Here is a 20,290-nt window from a genome sequence, read left to right as displayed (position 1 = left end):
AAAAATGTTTATCTTCAGCATTATACCAGAGGTAAGCAAATCATAAAGAATGCAAGAATTTACCAAAGACATAGCTATTTAAATAGCCTGCCTCCCCATAATATTACATTTTTAACCCATGCTCAATTCACTAGTGTTTCACACTCAATAGCTTCTAACACTGTAAAATGTACATCCATACACACTTCTTGGTGCATGATTAAAGAAAATATATAAGTCAAAACCCAAGAAAGCAAAAAACTAAAAAGACACATCCACAGTACATAAACTGGAAGACAAAAATATGTAATTAGGAATGAAGATGCCCCAAGGCAGACCTTGAATCCTACACTGAAACCAGAGACAGACTTATTTCTGAGTTTGAAAATATAAAGAACCTGTATACAAGTCTCATCCTCCTGTTTACCCCTGCACAAGCTGTTTTACCCACATCTAGAATCACCTGGAAAAATTTCTCCTCTCTTCTGGGCCTCCCAGCCCCCCAAAGAATCCTTGAAATTCCATCCTTCAACCCAGACTGGAAATGTCATGCTGTAATCAGATCGGTGACCTGTCTCCTCTGGGACCCTGCCAGTGCTTTAGAGAAAGACATGATTATTCCATAAACCACTGGAACAACCACTCCATCCTTAGTCTGCTGGACTACAATGCAGAGGCTGACGTAGCCTCATGTCCAAGCTGTGTTATGTCTGTGGCAACCAGAGTCCTCCACATGTCCTTTGCAGATTAAACTCTTGACAAAAAGACGCTTGTGAAACAGAACAGTCTGTACCAACAGCCACTGGCATCAAGTTTCACACACAGTGACACACAGGAAAACTCCTCTGCTTTCAGTTTGAATTAAGTGCACTCTCCGAGGAAGTCCTTTGGTGCAGGTTCCAAGAACACCCCAAATTCTCTCACAAACAGGTTATTTGGGCCCAGCATGCTCTTGCATGGACACATCACATGCCGTTTCATCACTACCACGTTGGCACTGCTCTCTCCCAGCAGCAGTCCACACTAAGTCATGTCACAGTTTAAGCAGATGACTCAGCATACCTAAGGGGCACCCTTGGCTCAGCTCCTGCCAATTCAGTAGATACAGAGCATTACTCCCTCCTGAGTTTTATGTATTCCCACAGCATTTCATTACTCAAACAGCATTATCACTTAACCCAAATTTGGTTAAGCTGGAGCTGTTTCATTTTTGCTGAGTATGACTCCTAGCTAAAGCGAGTGGAGCTTCCTGTCGCAGTTACCGGTGAACACAAGTAGAGCCTACTTAGTGCTAAGCTTAACACTACAGCAGCTCCTCAGAGCCAAAACAAACTCAGGCTTGCCAACTGAACTGTTCATGCAGATGACTCAGGAGGTGTATCATTATTTATTCGAATAAAGAAAACAACATTTCATTAATTCTTTTAAAGACTCTTATTCCTTGATAGTAACTTACACTTTTCTGAGAAAAAGTAACTTTTCAGAGAAAAAGTAACCACTTCTCTCTTCTGTGAGACTGGTTGTGTGCTACATTAATTACTTCAAAACCGCTGAGACTTGGAAACTAAAAATAAATCAACAACCTAAATTAAATTAACAGACAACAGTAAAGCAATGCCTAACTCATAAGATTACCAGATACCTATAGTACAATTCTAGCCAGCAGCTGAACTTCCTCCATTCTTGTCTAGTGCCAAACAGACAAATTTTTGCCGGTGTTTCACAGAACCTTTTTTTACTCCAGTGTGCTCACTGTAATAAACAGTATTTCTGAGGGCACTTAAGTAGCTTTCTTCTTTTCCCTGAGGAAATACTTTAAAAGTCCTGAATATTATTTTAGAGAAAAACTTAACCTGACAACCTGTGGGAAGCCCTGACTAGCTAAAAGTAATGTGTTTTTTTACCAACACCCTGTACTGCCAATTCACGGTTCACAGAAAAGGATAAATCACACTAGCTATGTTTTCCATAACCAGTTCCACAGAAAAACCTCTGAAAAAATTTAAAGAGAGAGGGGAAAGTCCATACCTGATCAGAGAAGAGAAGGTAGAAGAAAAAAGCTTCTTACCTCTGCCTGGGAAGCTCCATGAACAACACATACCATAAGGCCAGAAGAGTATATCCGACAGGTTCAGGGGTTTTTTCCCCTTCCTGTTTGTTCTCTCAAACTCCCCAGTAAACTCTCCGCTGGCAGAAGGGCCTGACTTCCTCATTCCTGCTCCACGCATGCGTGTTGCCAGCACACACCCAGCAGCACCAAACACTGCCAACAGCACAGAGCCCCAGCAAAGAAATCCCCACCCAACACCAAAACCTGCAAGTCTGTATGTAATGCATATTCCAACCCTTCCTTCAAAGCGTTAGCTGGCTTAAGTAGCTGTGTAATAAAGCTCTTAAAAAAAGAAGCAAAGATAAAATCATGAACATCATCACAACTGTGTATAAAGTAACTGAAGCTCAGTTAAATCAGATTCAAGATCTACTTTCTTTTCTCCTCAGTAATTTTTGACTACGAAAACAAAGGGAGAAATTTATGTAATTTCAGGCAAAAATCTCTTACTTGGTAGAGTCAGTGAAGTACCTCAGGAAAATGGGGCCAGTTAAGGACAAGATGTTATTCCTTATTTGAAGCTTCCTGCCTAGTAATAACACAAGGAAAACAAGAAAGCCAAACCATCAACATCACAACTCTACCATAGTACCTCCCCAACAGAAGCTCTGAAAGCAATTCATAATGATTTAAGTGTCCCTACATCCTGTGAGTCAAGACCTCATGTCTTCCTGCAGAAAAAAAACTGTTGAATGAAGTTATTTATATGTGTTTAACAGGAAAAACATGGAATGAAACCTGATATATCATTTTCTTGACCCCTATTCTCACCCAACCACCATCAGGGTCATGAACATTAAAAGACAACATATGTAGACAAAATTTAAGTGTTCTTGCTCATGCCCTCCAAAATATAAAACCTGCATGTGAATAAAATCATAAATTTTCAGGGAAGATATACATGACCAGCTTCATAATTTCTAGTTGATATTATACATCCCTTACAGCTTATTTAAAAGAGGAAATTATATATATATATATATATCTAAATAGCAAAATGATTTTATGATCTACCACCTAGAAATTTTTTTCTACCAATACATGATAAAGTCTAGGGAGTTAATAGCAGACAACAGCTCTACAATATGTTCCTTTTACTTCAAATTATGAGTTCTTGCATTTGTCAATGAAAACTCTAACAGTAATACAATGATTAAACCAGTATTAAAAAAATAAAGGAGAACCCAAACAGATTAATAGAACAAAGGCAGAAGGCACTTCAAAAATCCACAGTAGTTTTCAGAACAGGGACTTGGGTTCAATGAGTCAAATCCTCAAGAGCTCTCAACCCTGCTGTCAAGAAGGCAAGCTAATAATTTGCTTTTCCCAGAGAAAACACACGTTTGAAAAAAGCCATGGCAAAGATAAAAAAGACAAGCTTGTAGAAGTCTTCAGATTCAAGGGTACAGACAGATATTACCTGTCAGTGTCAGCTAGAGAAGCCACTACTCTTTTTTTCTCGTTCCTTCCTAAGATATTCCAGCTGGACTGGTTACACAGTTGTCCAAGCTGAAGGTTTAAACATAGATCTTTATTAATAAACACAGGTAGGCAGAAATGTGGGTGGACAGTAATTACACAACCAATACCTCATTTTAACTAAAACAAGGCAACAAACAGCTTGTCAAAAATAACCCCAAGTAGTAGACTTGAGGAGGAGAAAGCAAGTGAAATGATAATGTTCTGGATCACCAAGACCACTATCCTTCTTTTCCATGCAAGAATAATCTACAGTAACCTGACTGCTACTACAGGCATCTGGTAGAGGAAAATGAAAAGCGGAGGAAAGGAGAGGGGTGTCAGTGCAATGCCTTTATCCTTCCTTAGTCATGGATCATTGAGAAGACCCAGCACAACTCAATGAAAAAGAAAGTATTAAAAAATCAATCTAACAAAAAGATATAAAGTACTTCAGTTGCCACCCACTCAGAAACAGCTTTTCTCCCCACTTAATTCAGCAGCTCTATTTCTGCTTTCATGTCAGCAACACGACAGCTACAATAACATTACAACTGCAATGTCAAACAATGAGACAGAAGGGCAAACTTATAGTCTGGCTGGAGATACTGGTCAAAAACTATTCAAAAAAGCCCTCTAACCTATAACACAGCTTTTAATAATTATCCCCCACCCCCTGCTCCCCAGCAAACTTATGTAAGAATACTTCTCCAAAAGGAAAAAATAATCCCGACGTTTTTCTTTTTTTGTAGTGTACTGTGCAAATATTACTGAAATTTTTTTAATTGATAAACTTACAAGGCAAGAATCAAGCAATAGTCTGAACTTCCTCCCCACCTCCTTCCCCTTATGCCCAAGTGTGACACTTGTCAGTCTCCTATTTATTTGTTTTCAAATGGACTGGCAGACTTAAAAAAACAAACCTCATATGACAAAAATTCCAGGTGCAATAGTAAGGAAATGCTGAAATATTCTGTAAGTGCAGTGTTAAGTGAAGAGAAATGCTACTGCCCAGCATAGGCAATAAAAGGCTTCTATTTCATTGTTATTGAAAGTGTAAAATGGAAATGTAAAATCCCATTTTATGAAGAACTCCACAGGTATTCAGAAAACATTTTCAGTGTCCACCTGAAAACTTAAGTCTCAGAACTTCTTTATAGTGTTTTCTTCTTGCTTCTCATTTCTCTGACTGGGAGGTAGCTTTTCTTGTAACTTAGTAGATGTCACCCTCATTTTAAAAATAGATGCCAAATAGCTTCATGTTAATAACATAAAATAATTGTTGTTTACATAACTACTCTCTAATAAAGCTTCAGTTACTCTATTTACCTTCAAAGCAATTTATTCTGGAAGACTGCATTTAAACATCAAAAAAAATCTTTTAATAAAAGCTGAAAGTCAAGAGCAGTGAAAATGAATGAATTTTTTTAACAAAACTACCAATGTAGTTGCTTGCTTGCCTGCCTGCCTGTTTAATGTACGTGTTCATTTTAAACATCATCATCACAAGAAGGGCTGTTTTTTTCTGTGTTACATACAAAGCCACCTCTAGACTACTGTGATGTTATTTCAAAAGGCAATGGAGCACCTCACTTTTGTGGCACATATATTTTATCATAACAGGAGTTCACAGTGACAAAGAATATTTTTTCATCCTCTGAGCCTTATTGTATTTCTATCCATTACACTGTTCTCTCAAAGATTTTGATACAGAATTATTGAACTATATCAGCTTCAATAAATCAGCTCCCCTACTTCATGCACCTGTTCAGTCAAGTATGTCATCATTTCTGCATTATGATGAAACAGTATGCCACCATTAGCTTCAGAGAAAAGATGTCCATTTACAAACAACATGCACAACAAAATGCTTTTGTGCCCACCACAACACTGTAGTTTTACCAAAAGGTTGAGGCAGGCAGCCTGAGGAGCTGCTAAGAGAAGATAATCCAGGTTTTCCTCCTTTATCTCCCTGATCAGTCAGTCTAGCTGCTAAGAGAATTGTTAAACATTAATTAAACAACTGCCCTTGTGGCCAAGAAGGCCAATGTTATTCTGGGATGCATTAGGAAGAACATTGCCAGCTTTTCCAGGGCTGCCCCTATCCCTTTGCTCAGCCCTAGTGAGACACATCAGGAATGCTGTGTCCAGGTCTGGGCTCCTCAGGACAGGAGAGACCTGGAGCTCCTGGAGCAGGTCCAGCGGAGGCTGAGGAGATGAGGAAGGGCGTGGAGCAGCTCTCTCGAGGGACCTGTGGCTGTTCAGCCTCAGGAGCAGACCCAGCTGAGAGGGGCCCTCATCCCTGTCCCTGTCTGCAGGGAGGGCTCAGAGCAAGGACCAGGCTCTGCTCCCTGGGGCCCAGCAATGGGACACGAGACCATGGGCAGAAATGGATGCCCAAGAAGCTCCACCTGAACATGACAAAGAACTTCTTTCCTGTGCAGTGACCAAGCACTGGAACAGAGACCAGAGAGGCTGTGCAGTCTCCCTCACTGAGGATATTCCAGACCTGTCAGGACACAATCCTGCGCCATGTGCTCTGGGATGACCCTGCTTGAGCAGGGAGGTGAGACCTGGTGACCCACTGTGGTCCCTTCCAACCTGATCCACTCTGATTCTCTGAAAATACCTAAGCTGTAAACAAAGAGCAAATCACAGCCACTACCTACAAACATGATACTTCAAAAGAGATTTAGCAGAGCAGCAGCAGAATGTAATCTCTCCAAAAAAACTATGAGTTAACCACCTTAGCCTTGTGAGGACCCAAGCTTCCAGACTCATATTTGCATTCTACAACCAAGGAAGACAGATACTGAAACTTTACCTATTTAGCATTTCCAATGCATTTTCAAGCATAGGCTTAGAGCAGGGCAAATTTAAAATACTTTACAGAAAGTACTTTCCATGTCCATGCTTCACCTCTGCTAAGGACCTAAGCCTATCCAAACCAAATTATCTTCCTTCTCACATTTGCTTCTAAAAGGTTCCAAAAGATGTTCCAGATCTGTTAAATGGTTAAGAAGTCCTGGAAACAAGGGAAAAAATGTGGGAAGCACAGAAGGAACTTCAAGGCAGACACTTTTAGCATCAGTAGACTTGTCAAGTTCTTAGGTGTAGTTTCATAAGCAGCTTATTTGGGCAAAACCAGGGCAACACAGACTTTTAATGTATTTCTTCATTAATGGAAGCCATCTTGAAAGTATTAACTAAATTTTAACTAGCTACCTAAATGCTATTCAGCAATCCTAACAGTAAGGATGACTACACTAACAGGTTGGAATGATGAGAGTAGGTGAAAGGGAATAAGGAATATGAGCAATAATTTGTGGAATTGTTACTTTACACTAAATCCACACCAAAATTATCTAATTTCAAAAACAATGTTAGATTTAAGCAATGCTTAATGGTGCAAGTTATCCAGTCAAAGCCATCCTTTCAGCTCATTGCAGTTACAGCACCAAGTGAAGCACTGTCCAGAGAATGCTCTAGCAGTCCGTAACTCACATTGCCTGGAACCTAGCTGCAAATAAGGAAGCAATTGTAAATGCTAAAATAGTTGATACAAAAATAGCTTACAGGGCCCAAACAAAACCAGACATACTTCTTTGTTGAGTCCTGTAATAGCTTCACTTGCAATAATAACAGGAATATTACTCATCTGTGAAACTCATATTCGTTATCTTATTCTACCTGTTTTCATGACAGAGACTGCAATTGTGTTTTAATAACACAACCTAATCTACACTACAGCTCTGGAGTCATCCAAGGTCAAGAGGCAGCTGTGGCAGAAATGGCACTGAGCCTGGAGAATTTCAGCTCTCTTGTTAACAATTGCATAAATAAAAAATTAGCTAGTCAACACACTATACAAGATTTTCTCCACACCTCTAACAGATTTGATATAAAAATCCAAATAGTATTCAGCACTGACAAGCCTGCTCAAGACTTTCTCAGTGTTAAATTACCATTCACACAAGGCTTAAAGTCTTCAAGTAGCAGCAGGAGAGGTCACACAACTGTTGCTGAAAAGCAGGTTAATTCAGGTACATCTGACTCAGAAGGTAATTGAGCCTCACTTGCTTTAAATGATACTGGCAGCCGGTGATTCAATTTGTAGCACTGCTAAAAAAAACCGTTCCAGAGGCCAAAAATAGCCAGGGGCAAAGTACTTCTTTTGAATTAGACTTTTCAGGCAACCTTCAATTACTTCAATTACATGAAAAAAATCCTATCCTTAAATATTTTGCAGCCTTTCTGTCAGTCTCACCTTCTAGATTTATAAAAATAGAATCTTTTCTTTACAGCTTGACAACATCATTAAAAGTTGTGTTAGTTTAACACTATCTGGCTTTTAGTGGGGGTGGAGGAAGGCACAGAGGTTGCTTCTGAAAGAGAAGATCCTCGAAATTTCTACTATGTCCAGCAGAGCCAATCCCTAAAGGCTCCAACGATGGACATATTGGCTGGCCCAATTAGGGAAGTTAGCAATGCCTCTGTAATGACATATTTAAAAAGAAAAAAGGGAACTCAATTCCTCTTTCTTCTGCCTCTCCGATGGGTGGTGAGGAGGGCCACCAGGCCCCTTCCCCGTGCAGCCACTGGGGCCATGCTGCTGGGGGGACCACCCCGGTGCCACGAGCAGCCACACAGCCAAAACCATGTTGCCAGGCATGTGGTGGGAGCAGCCGTGCGGCCAGGTCGAAATCGGCACGGCGCCACACAACCGCTGCCATTTTGGCACGGCTTGCAATGAACCTTGCTTGCTTAGCCGCTTTTAGCCAGCCACGCTGCGAGCAGAAGGGCAGAAGCGGTGGCAGCAGCTTTTTTTTTTTGTGCCCTGCATGAGGAGAGGCACTGAGTGGAGCCAGCGGCCGGCGTGGCTCGCACGGTGCCAGCCAGCAGGGACCTTGTGACCAGCAGCAAGAGGCATGGCGAGCAATTCCCGACGCATTCCCTGGACAGAACCAACCTTTGGGCACCGCAAAACTCTAAAAAAACTTTACAGTTGATAGAATTTGAGAACAAAGGAACTTACGGACACCAACTCTCTTCCGAGTCAGAAAAAAGGAAAAGGTGAAGACATGCAAGGAGAACAACATGGCAATGCTAAGGTCAGTGCAAAGGAGGGAGGAGGAGGAGGAGGTGCTCCAAAGCACAGGAACTGAGATTCTTCTGCAAGCTATGCTGAGGACAACAATACAACAGCTTCTCTGTAATTCATGAAGTGCATGGGGAAGATGCAGAATTCACCCACAGTCCATGTGTGGCAGGCACATTCTTCTCTCTCTTAAGACTTTTTCATAGAGGAGCACAGAGAGAAGAAAGAGAAAACAGTTTCTATTTCTGCTCCTTGTTTTTCCCATGTGGACTGTGTTTGGAGAATTGTTTACCTGGGGTGATTGCTTGATTGGATTCTGGTGAGGATTGTTTGAGCCTGATGGCCAATCAGATCCACCTGTGGCTGGACTCTCACAAGAGGGTCACAAGTTGTGAGTGAGTTAGATATGGTAGTTAGAACAAGTAGCTATGTAGGTTTAGTATCTCCTTTAAATAGTACATTAATGTATTATAGCATAGTTATAATAAAGAAATCATTCAGCCTGGAGTCAGACATCATCATTTCTTCCCACCGGGTTCACCTGCATTTACAATAGTCCATGGAAAAAAAAGATGCTCACACTGGAGCATGCAGATGCTGAAAAGCTGTAATCTAGTGAGAAACTTGAACAGAGACAGAAAGAACCCTTGCTTCCAGAGACAGAGGACCCTTGCTTTTATACTAGAACAGTTCATCCTTAAAAACTACATCCCACAAACTAAATGGCCCACGAAAAACAGTTGTGGGAAGATTGTTTTGCCCATGGGAGGGAGTCACATTGCAGCAGGTTGGGCAGGACTGCTACTCATGGAAATCAGAATCACGTTTGAAAAGTTCACAGAGGACTGTCTCCCATGGGAAGGATCCCACAACATAATAGGAGAGACTCCTTTTCCTAAACAAACTGAAGAAAAGATTTTTTAAGTGACTAACTACAAACCCCATGTTTTGTCTCCTTGTGCTGTCAATGATAGGAAAAGAAGGGCTGGGGGCAGGGGGGGAAAGTGTTCTGAAGGTTTAATTTAGGTCTCATTACCCTCTTTTAATTCCGTTAATAAACTTTTCTTTATACTTTTTAATTTTTGAGCCTGTTTTGCCCTTAGAGTGTTTTCTCCTAATCCTTATCTCACCCCATGAGCCTTTTAGTTGTTCTTTCCCCCTCTTCTGTTCAACTATAGCAGAGGAGAAAAAGTGAAGATTTTTTAGGTGGGTACCTGGCTTGTAGCCAGTGTCAAACCCATGACAAAATTACCCACAGCTCTAGTGAGTGGTAACGAAAGGCTCAAGTCTCAGGGTTTCCATTAACCACCTACTCTTAAACCAGTAACAAACATTTCAAGCTTAACCACAAAAATGAAAGCTGTTGCCTTACATTTCTTTTTCCAATAGAGCAAACAACAAAAGGTAGTCATGTATAACAGAAAAAAATTCAACTGCCAACATCTCAATGATCTTCCTACCAGTAATGGGTAAGAAATTTGTTTATTTATTTTTCACAGGAGCCTCAATTCTACTGGGAAAAAGAATATCCTACATCCTCTTACAAAGAGGTTTTGAATTAGAACCCTAGTTATAGAAATTTAAAGTTACCTAACTTGAAAATCATTCAATGAAGAAGGCAAAATGCAATAAGCCCGGGAATAATCTACTAAAAATCCAGTGCCAACTTGATGAATTTTGCTGCTTATGATTTGTAAAAACAGTTCTCCTCCAAACAGGGAATGTTGTCTTTTAAAAGAAAGTCTTCTTACTTACTGCTTACTTTGCATGAGACTTATTCTAAATGGAGCAGTCCACAAAGAATTTTTCTCATTCCCAGTCTTCAAAGATATATTCATCTCTAAAAACATATTACTACTATATTATTGCAGTCTCAGCAACCAGAAGGATGTAAAATAAAAAATACATGGGATACAATTAAACAATCTCACAAACTACAGCCAGAGTTGTGTTACTAAAAAGTACACAAATCTCCACAGCATGCTGAACCAGCTTAACTTTTTAAAAGCAAGGGTAAACTTGCACTAATGAACTTTATTCACAGAAATTTAGACTTCACTCAAGCAAAACTAAGATACTGGACTAGATAAGGCTTATCTAGTCTAGTATCTTAAGACTGAAAAACGCTCAGAAAGAAAATAACAGTAGCTGCAAGATCAAGCAACTCTGTACTTCATTTGGGTGATTTCATTTCCATTAACCATCTCCTCGACGTAGTGACAGCCCACCATGAAATTTTAATAGGCATTGTCCCACACTGCCATAAGGCTACAGGTGTTTAAGCCTTTACACACTCTGACTGCAGTGCTACCTTTTCCAGAACCTTGAGAGTACAGAGTACACTTGATTAGTGTTTTACAGTTATGGCACACATGGACAACTCAGAAAGATCATTCCATTTTTCAAATTTCCTATTTTTAAGAGTCTTAAAAATAGAACTCAGCTGCCCATTGCACCACTGTCGCTGCAGTCCTAGCCACGACAAATGACAAACCAGTCATGTACAGCCAATATTTGCATAATTTGATAAATTAAATTTCCTCTGACTTGTGTTGTGTAAGTCTTGTTAACAGCAGATATCCAAATACACAATAAGGTATAGGAAAGGAAAACTAGGCACTGAAACTCTCTTACCACCCATGCAGTTCCTTTACACATATTTCTGTATTCTGCCACTTGCTGTTTTTGGAATAAAAGCAATGACAGTATGCTAAAACCTAATGACAAAAAACTCAAAAGAGAAAATTCTAAAAATGGGTAAGCCAAAGGCAGCTGTAATAACATTAGTGTATTCCTCATAACTGCACTGGGAATTGTTCAGCATGCAAAACCTTATAAGAACAAAGTATTTAAATGTATTTATTAGCATACTCAAGTCACTAGATTTTCATAGACTTACTGTCCATTTTTATTCTGTAATGACAACTCACATAGCAGCTTGTCACATCAACATCACTGACTATTCCTACTTCTCAAAAGCTACACCAAGTTTCTGAAATTACATTAATGAATTATGAGATGTGCTTGAAGGAAAGGATTGCTGTCACTTACTTCCCTGTCCTAAAGGCTCCCAATTACTGTCATATAAACTGGTAAATAAGCAAGGGCTTTTTCCCCTTTTTGTCCTCTCCTGGAGAAGGACATGCCACATTTTTATTTATCAGGTGAATGAATACCTGTATTACTCACAGGAAGACACTGTAGAAGGTTGGGGTTTATTTTCAACTGAGATTTTAGTTAAAATATACCTGTGACTGTTTTAATACCTGGTGAGTAATCCTGACTCCACACCCCTTTCCTCTCCTGTAGTGCCTAATGCGACAGCCACATCATCACATCCTCAAATGCCAATACCAAGGATTTCTGTGGAAGCCTTTCTTCCTGGTATATCCTGAAATCACCCACATCATGGCCAAACTTCAATTTGACAGAGCTCAAATTCTGTTCTCAACCGGTCTAATGGATCTAAAAACTCACATAAAAACTACTGTGAGCACACATTCTCCCCAGAAACACACCCACAGACATCCCCACCCCATCCCTGAGTGCTATTTTGTTAGAAGCATTTGACACAAAATTTCCACTGAGAAAGGAGTGACCAGAAAAGCTTACTACAGATCTCTGTTTACTGAAGTCATGTAAAGTCTCAGATTTACAGAAAATCAGGAGGGAAATATTGCATTTCTATGAACTACAGTGCAGAAATTGACACTTAGGTTATTCTGCCTTAACTGATGAATTTCCAATACTCCTGGTAAAGGAATGAATGCTAAAAGAAAAAAAAAAAAAAAGCCTGAAAGCTACTTGCCAGTGTTGATACCATCCTATTTTTATTTTTTCCTTTTTGCAAATGCTAGAGAAATGAGAAAGAACATCATGCATTAAGGACAGATTAAAATTTTGCCAAGTTTCCCCCCACTAAGAATATATTCTGCAAAAATCACACTGCTCAGAGAGAAGTCTTAAGTCTAGTGTCTAGTAATAATTAGAGAAAAGGGGTAAATTAAGTGTAACTTAAGGAATTTATTTTGATTGGCAACCAACTGGCCTGTGCTTTTTTGCTTCCCATTTAAGGTGTTTGAGAGCTTTGTGCATGGCCATTCACTTAATTATTTTAATAAAAATAAGAAGTATCTTGCACTCCAACAGAACCTTTATGCCTACAGGCAGGGCACCAGTAAAATGCTAAGCAGCATCACTGAAGGGAAAACTGAAAAGCTCAATTTCTCAATGCTTTTTGGCATGACTTAGAACTTGGTTATTCCACATATCTCCACTCTCATACTGTTATCAACAGGGAACCTATTCTAAAAACAGAGATGGGATGATTTAGAGGGTTCCCAAACACAGCCAATCCTTACTTTGAGCACCTTTTCTGTGCACTGAAATTATTGATGTCCCTGAAGATTTTTAACACAAATACATCCTTAAAATGGAATAAAATGTTCAGGAGACAAAACCAGATGGAATCAAAGTGAGATGTCTTCAAACCAAGAAATGACTCTGTAAAAACTACAAAACACTGGATGAGCAGCATTAAAAGGTAGCATGAAAGAGGTATATTCAGCTGACATGATTTAATACAGCACACAAGTACAGGAAACTAGCAATCCACACACAGGCTAGCAAGTCCAGAAGACAACCCTGCTGGCTCACATCTCTTCAGTAAAATCTGACAATAGCTGGCAACAAACAGTTACATTTTAAATAGTCTGGTCAACTCCAAACAACCAAAGTTTAAGCAATTCTCACTGCCCTGAATAACATTTTCTTTCCACTGTCATGATTCACTTACAAAGAAGTTACAGTGTCAACCTTCTATCCATAAGGCCTTGCTTAAACAACCAAGACTAAAATTCAAATTGACTATAGGTTTTTACAGCACTAATAAAGCCTCCTTTTTAATTAATTCTACAGAAGGCCTACTAACACAATTAGGTGGCAGAATGACTCATAAAACAGGAAGGACAGCCTGAGTGCCTTTGGTTTAACTAACCCAGTCCATCTCATCAGGTCAGTTTAGCCTAACTTATTTTTATCTTTCTCCATGTCTCCTTTCAAATTTACAACAACAAGGTGGTCACAATGCTCCGTAACTTTTCATCAGTTCCAGAGGAAGCAGCGATGTTTCAACAACCCTCAGTATGTTCTAAGAACAAGGAGTACCACAGGTTGCTCCATGATCCAAACCACCCATCCTGCAACTCTGAACTATAAAGCAATGAAACTAAGAGGCAATAAACCATCTCTGTTACCTGCATTAGCTGGCTGAATTGACGAGTGGCTCAGACTAGAGCAAAGTTCAATGAAAAAAAATTAGACGAAAAATAGAGAATACCAGAGAATGAAAGATCATTAAAGAGAACAGGAGAGGTAAAGATAACCATGCATCAAGGAAAAAAAATTCCTGCAAAGAAAACAGAGCATTTTAGCAAGCAAAGAGATAAAGACTCCTTAGAGAAGTTATTTCAAGTCTGGAAAGGTACATCAGAGCGTGGTATTTCCTTTGCAATTGCTTTACTAATTTATGAGATTTTGCCCTGTTCTCATCTATTTTTGAGCCTAAATCCACATCCCCTCCAAGCAAGCAAGACCAAGAATTACAGTCCTTCAGAGCTGCTAAATAAGAGCAAGCCATTTTCCAGCTTCCAAAACTTTCTGCATTTTGTTTACCCATACAATAATTAATAACAATGCAGGTGCCAGTAGCAATTTCTGTATGATGACAAACAGCTATTTATCAAGATCTTTCAAATGTGATTAATTAGTTCTGTTTCCATTAGGGGACCAGTGATTTGGGATGAAGCCCCTCAGACATGTCTAGAACCAACTTCCCAGATGCTATGTTAAGCAGACACCTGGCTCTAGCAGAGCTCAAGAAATGCATATACAACATCATTCATTGCTGTGAAGATTTTTCATTTGTAAAGGGTGGAGCCTGAGACTTGCTTCACAATTCCTGCTCTTTCTTCCATACATAGACTGTAAAGCAGGACAGCATGTTGCTATTTCCTATCTCATCAAACCACCTCAATCTGTGGCACAAAACCCAAGCTTGATTTTCGTACAATGAAATAGCAATTTTAAATTGTGACACACCACAAACAAAGATGATTGCTTCACTGGACTCATAAGTAGATTTTCCAAGATTTCATTAGCATAATGTTCACTTATAAAGGCGGGGATCTTTTTCTACTAAGCCTTCCAGAGAACAGCTTATACCCAGGAAAGTGAGATATAATTATCATTAGGCCTGCATAACTGCCAGAATCATTAATGGTCATAAAATAATGTTTATGCATCATGCTACAATTCAGGAATACCACATAGGCTAATCAAACTCACTTTCTACTGTTGCTTTACAATTTGGTTTTCATTAATTTCAAGGTCTTTACTTCAGTTCTTGCATCTTAGCACAGAATTGAAAAAAAAAAAGCCCACAGGACAAAACACTTTATCTTGCTGTACTGTGAGTGGCTGGATAATGAAGTCCTAACAGTTCCATTTGTTGGTACAGTTCTAACATCAAATAGCACCTGAATGACTTCCATGCTTAAGTGGTAACAAAAGGAATGGAGGTTAAAGGAGAACAAGCTGAAAGTATGTGACTTACAGGAAAAGTAAGTCAACAGTAGTTTTATTTCAGTCACTTTTCAAGGTCATTTATATTACACACTGACTGTAGCAAGACATGGAGAAGTTACTAATTCAAGCACAATTGCTACAAAAAGTGAAGAGTGCCAAGTCATTCTGAGTAACGTTTACTCTAAAAACAAACCACGGAGAAAGTTAAATGCTACCAAACACTGAGACTAATCCACAGACCTTGGTTTATTAACAAGCAGGTAATTAAGACCATCCTCTGTGGCACGGATTTCAATTCATTAGCTTTGTAATACCTTCCCTGAACCTTACTCCTTTTGCCCTAAAAACAGCACCTAATTTTGAGTTGGGGATCAACACTGGCTGACACAATTTATCAAAAATATGTAGTTACAAGTCTCTGAAAACCTCCAATGCACAGCAAAGAGGTGAGATTCCTGCCACTCTAGTACATGTCTCCTTTGTAAACAGCATGAAACTTAAAAGTTGTAGTTGAAAACCCTTCCAACTTGCTCACTATCTGAACTAAATTGCTCAAAATGAGTTCACAAGAAAGTGCTGAGAAGACCTTTAGATCCAAGCTAGAAACATTCCTGCTCCATCAGCTGACCAACCAGCATTTTGTTAACAACAACAGGTTTAAAAAGAACCATACCTCAACTTTCAAAGCTTATCCTGACAGGGTCTAATATACACAGAAGTGTCGTGAAAAATAATTACATTTGGAATGTCCAGATTTTTATTTAAGACTAACAGCCTACTTTGAAAGAGTATTTAATTAGACAAATTTAAAAACACCTATTAAACTGGAATAGTCGAGAGATGAGACCAACCAGGCTTTCCATGTTAAAACAAAAAACAAACAAAGAGAAATAAGGAACCACCTGTGAGATCTCATTTCTCCAGCCTAGCACATTTCAGCTACACCAAACACTTGTTCTTCAGTTGTCTTGTAGCTGAAGCTGCCCTCTCTCAGATCAATATAACATGCACGCCATAAACACCAGAAAATCAGTCATTGAAAATTAATACTTCAAAAAGTGGTTTTGCAAGCAATCTGTAGTGAGAGGGGTCTATTCAGCAAGAACAACATGTCCTTATGGTGGTTTTACTGACCATGGCTGGAAGGCATTACTGTCAATAAATCCTCCAGCTTCTGTAATATTGGATTCCAGACTCACCACAGTGCTCCCTGACACAAACACTCTCTTCTGTGTTCTTTGTATCAAATTACATGGCAACTCTGTCACAATCTATGTGAAGCAAGTGAAAGATCTGTTTCTCCAGCAACACTTCCACTACTTTTAACTGCGTATCTTCCATTTCTTATGTAGCAGAATAAGAAAAAAAGAATCTTTTTGTGTGTCAAAACAACCCTCTTCCCTTGTCTCCCCTCTCCTTCTCGCATCTCTCTCTCATATGAAGATTTTTGTCCACATTCCTAAAAATATCTTCATTCTAACAAGGTAGCTTACATAGGCCTCTACCTCCTTTGTACAATCAAGTGATACAGAGAGATCTTATTCTCCATGTGATTTTTAGGATTCCTTTTAAAAGGAAATACTTTTTTTCTTGCTATTTCTATCACCAAAATCTATTTCTTCTCTAGCTGATAGAACCACATATGATGCTACCATGCAGTAACAGGAAAGTTGTTTCCTCAAGCACTCTAACCAGAAATAATTTTTATATGAGAAAAATCTATTTATAATAAGCCATCAGGGCTTCTGCACCTTCATGCACCTTAACACACTTCCACAAATAAAAAACCTCATTAGGAAATCAGTTAGCCCTTGGAAACCTAATACCATTTCAATTTTAACTGTACTGGTAATGAAGAAAATGAGACTAATGCAAAAAGTAATTATCAAGAGATGCACTTCTACAGCAAAACAAGTGGTCAGACTCAGTGATGGGAACTGCACCTAATTCTGGGTACACCATGGAACCTAAGCTCAGAAAGGAAAGTAACACAAGTAAACATTTGTGGCTTTCTTTCTCAGCTAGCAGAGTCCCTAGACCTCATTACTGTAACAGAGCCTACATGGAATCTTAAAGGTCACACTGAAATTTCAGTCGGTGCAGTGTGTTTACATAATAATCTTTCATAATAGCAGCATATTATATCTTTATTCCTGTATGAGAATGGTTTCCCATTTGTTACCTAGTACAGTCCAAGACATTAACTTCAAACTACTAATTCCCCTATGTTTTTTCTGCCATGTACTTTGAGTCAGATTTGTTTTTCTGGCCCACCAGCCATTGTTACTTGGGATGCTCCAACAAACAACCACCCAATTTACTGGGCGTGGGAAAAACCACCACAAAACCATACAAACTTTCATCTGCAAAATGATTCCATGAATCTATGGTGGGAGAGGAATTTTGAACAACGAGTAGGCTTTGCAAAAAAATACAAAGTTTTATAAAGGTCACCTGCTTAAAATATACCTTATAGTGGCTTTTGCATCACTATTCTGAGATTCTTGGGAAGTTTGGGAACCTACATGCAGAAGAGTTCTTTCCTTCTAATTCAGCTTTACATGTCATACCATTGGAAAGCTATGACTCCACAAGTTCTTTCAAATGGCTGAAACTTTTTCTCCCCAGGTATCCAGCATGTAAACTATAATTCTTGGTGCAGAATTAAAAAAAAAAAAAAAAAAAAAAAAGGTAATTATCCTTTGTATCACTACATATTACAGACGGGGAAAGATCAATTTCCTAAGTATCATAAAACAACCTTTTACAGCACTAGTTAGTTAAGAGATAGAGACCAGCATCAGTGTCACCTAAGACTTCTGAACCACACACAAAGTAATTAAAGCATTATTTTAACATACACACTCACTGAATCTCAATTTCTGTGAAGCTTAATTCAACAAGATTGATAATTGCTCCACCCAGATTGCTGGTGAATCATTGGCAACACGTCAGAAGTTTCCAAAAGCATTCCTGCTCATTTCTCTTCATCTGCTTTAGCATGAGCATTTTTATATAATAATACATGCCTCAAGATGCCCCTAAATTAAACTCTATGAAATTAATGTCTGCAATTTCCAGATTCATACGTTAATCTGTTCACTGGAACATTAGTTTTTTAAATTATCAGCATACAACAATCCCATCAGAAATTTCTAAAATATTTAGCTTTACATGAATCTAGTTTGGATAAAAAGCTGACCAAAAAACCTCACAAAAATGAACAACAAAACTCCAGAAACCATACAAGTTACTTCCCACTTATGTCAATGAAGGTTCCTGCTGCTCATAAGTGATTGACAAACTCAAGTCTCTGGTTGTCAAAACAGACTGCTCTGATGGTACCTGCCTCTCTAAATTTCCCTCCAAGCAGCCTGTCAGGCTGTCTGCTTTGACAGACCCTTTTCTAGGACAGGAAGGCAAAGCCATAAGCTATCACTGGGAAGGGAAAACGTGCCTGATAACATCTGCTTCTATTTATGTTAGTGGGAAGCATAATTTCATTATCAGCGTTGTGTATTAATGCACTGAAGTAAGCCATGGTGCTCCTGGTGACGCTTAGAAACTGGCAATAATGTACAAACTGCTCCTGAGCACAGGTTGTTTATACAGCCATGAAATCCCATATTAGCTTCATTGACTTCAAACGCAGCAATACAGACATTTATAGCTGACAAAATTAACCACCTCCACATCCTCATAAGCCTGAAAGAAGTAAGAAAACGTAAGTTTAGGAATACATTAACTTCTGCCTCAGAGTATTCCTGTATTATCGCACAATTCTATAGCCAAATAATGGGCATAGAGTAAAAATGCTTCATTTATCTTCCAGCAGAGTCATTAAATGACAGCATTGCTACACCAGTTACAACGATTAAAGCAGCTCAGCCACAATCCAGGTTACTTTGAACCTTTTGATTATTTTTGCAAATTTTTAATTTTTTCCCCCACTTCAGCCATTTTCAATATGGCAAAAAAAGACAGAAAACCGTAGCTTGTGCTGGAGGAACAAATGATTTGTCACTCGTACTTGACTAAAATGTATAAAAATAAGAGACATACTCTGGACAAAAAGGCATGTAGATGTAAACAAAACATTCCCGATTCCTAGGGGAAAAAAACCAAAACCTGCATCAGCTCGCTGCTTTAAAACAAGACAAACCTCACAATGGCTTTTGAAGACAAAACCTGACACCAGGACATTCCCAACCATCAAAGCAAATTAAATCCCAGCTATACCAACACCGCACCCCCGGCATGAAACCCTACCCACTCTGTGGGTGTAATCCAAAACAGCCAAAACAATGCCAGGGTGGAAAAACTAGTGCAAGTCAGGGAGATCCTGTGCGGTTTCACCATCATTTGTCCCCATGCAGAGGGAGCCGCGGCCACCTCGCTCTTCCCTCAGGCACGACAGACAAAAGAGCCACAACACAGGGCGGAGAGGTGTCCCGGGGACGGGTAGGGCTCTGTCATTATTTTCCCTCCGTCTCTGTTGTTCAACGCGACACAGGGACGAGTTTTCTCACGCAGAGGCAGGCAAAGCCCCTGGAAAAAACAACAGCAGGCAGAGGGGGCACACAAAAGCCGCCTGTCCCTCGGCCGCCGCAGCCTGAGGCGATGCCGCCTCTCCCACCCCCTGCCGGACCCAGTCGCTCTCCGCCTCCCCCCCATCGGGCACAGCGAACCGCGGTCCCTCCCCGCCTGCCCGGGGCGTTCGGAAATCGAGCCCGGCAGGAGCCTGAGGCCTGGCGAGGCACAAAGTCACGGAATTGTTAGAAGTAGAAAGCACCTCTGGAAATCATCTCGTCCCAACGCCCGCCCCTCCGCCTCCTTTCTCGGCAAGGCGGGCAGAGCTCTCCCGCCCTATTGTTCCCCGCACCCCGCGGCGGAGGCAGCGCACTCACCACGCGGGCCGGGCTTCCTGCAGCGCCCACCGGCCCCCTCAGCTCCGGCACACCGGGGCTGCCACAGCACCCTGCTGCTGCTCCTCCAGTAGTACACGCGGGCCCCGGGGCAGCGCCGCCATCGCCCGCCGCCGCCCCGCTGCCATTCCGGCA

General features: G+C 40.1%; 1 protein-coding gene across 12 annotated transcripts in view; it reads right to left on the bottom strand.

The window, feature by feature from the left end:
* RC3H1 (ring finger and CCCH-type domains 1) overlaps nt 1-20,215 on the bottom strand; it is a 73,385-nt gene extending 53,170 nt beyond the window's left edge. For 9 of the 12 annotated variants that reach the window (XM_053950191.1, XM_053950195.1, XM_053950198.1 and 6 more), the window contains exon 1: nt 2,048-2,167. The gene's annotated coding sequence lies outside the window, so the exon portion shown is untranslated. Of the gene's footprint in view, nt 1-1,435; nt 1,456-2,047; nt 2,168-20,137 lie in introns of those variants that run through there. The other 3 variants (XM_053950192.1, XM_053950204.1, XM_053950194.1) reach the window with 3 other exon arrangements.
* Nucleotides 20,216-20,290: the final 75 nt, after the last annotated feature.

The sequence above is a fragment of the Vidua chalybeata genome, chromosome 9, assembly GCF_026979565.1.
Source record: "Vidua chalybeata isolate OUT-0048 chromosome 9, bVidCha1 merged haplotype, whole genome shotgun sequence".
Lineage (NCBI taxonomy): Eukaryota > Metazoa > Chordata > Aves > Passeriformes > Viduidae > Vidua > Vidua chalybeata.
The sequence above is the reverse complement of the archived record's forward strand: the minus strand, read 5'-3'. Positions and strand labels throughout refer to the sequence as shown.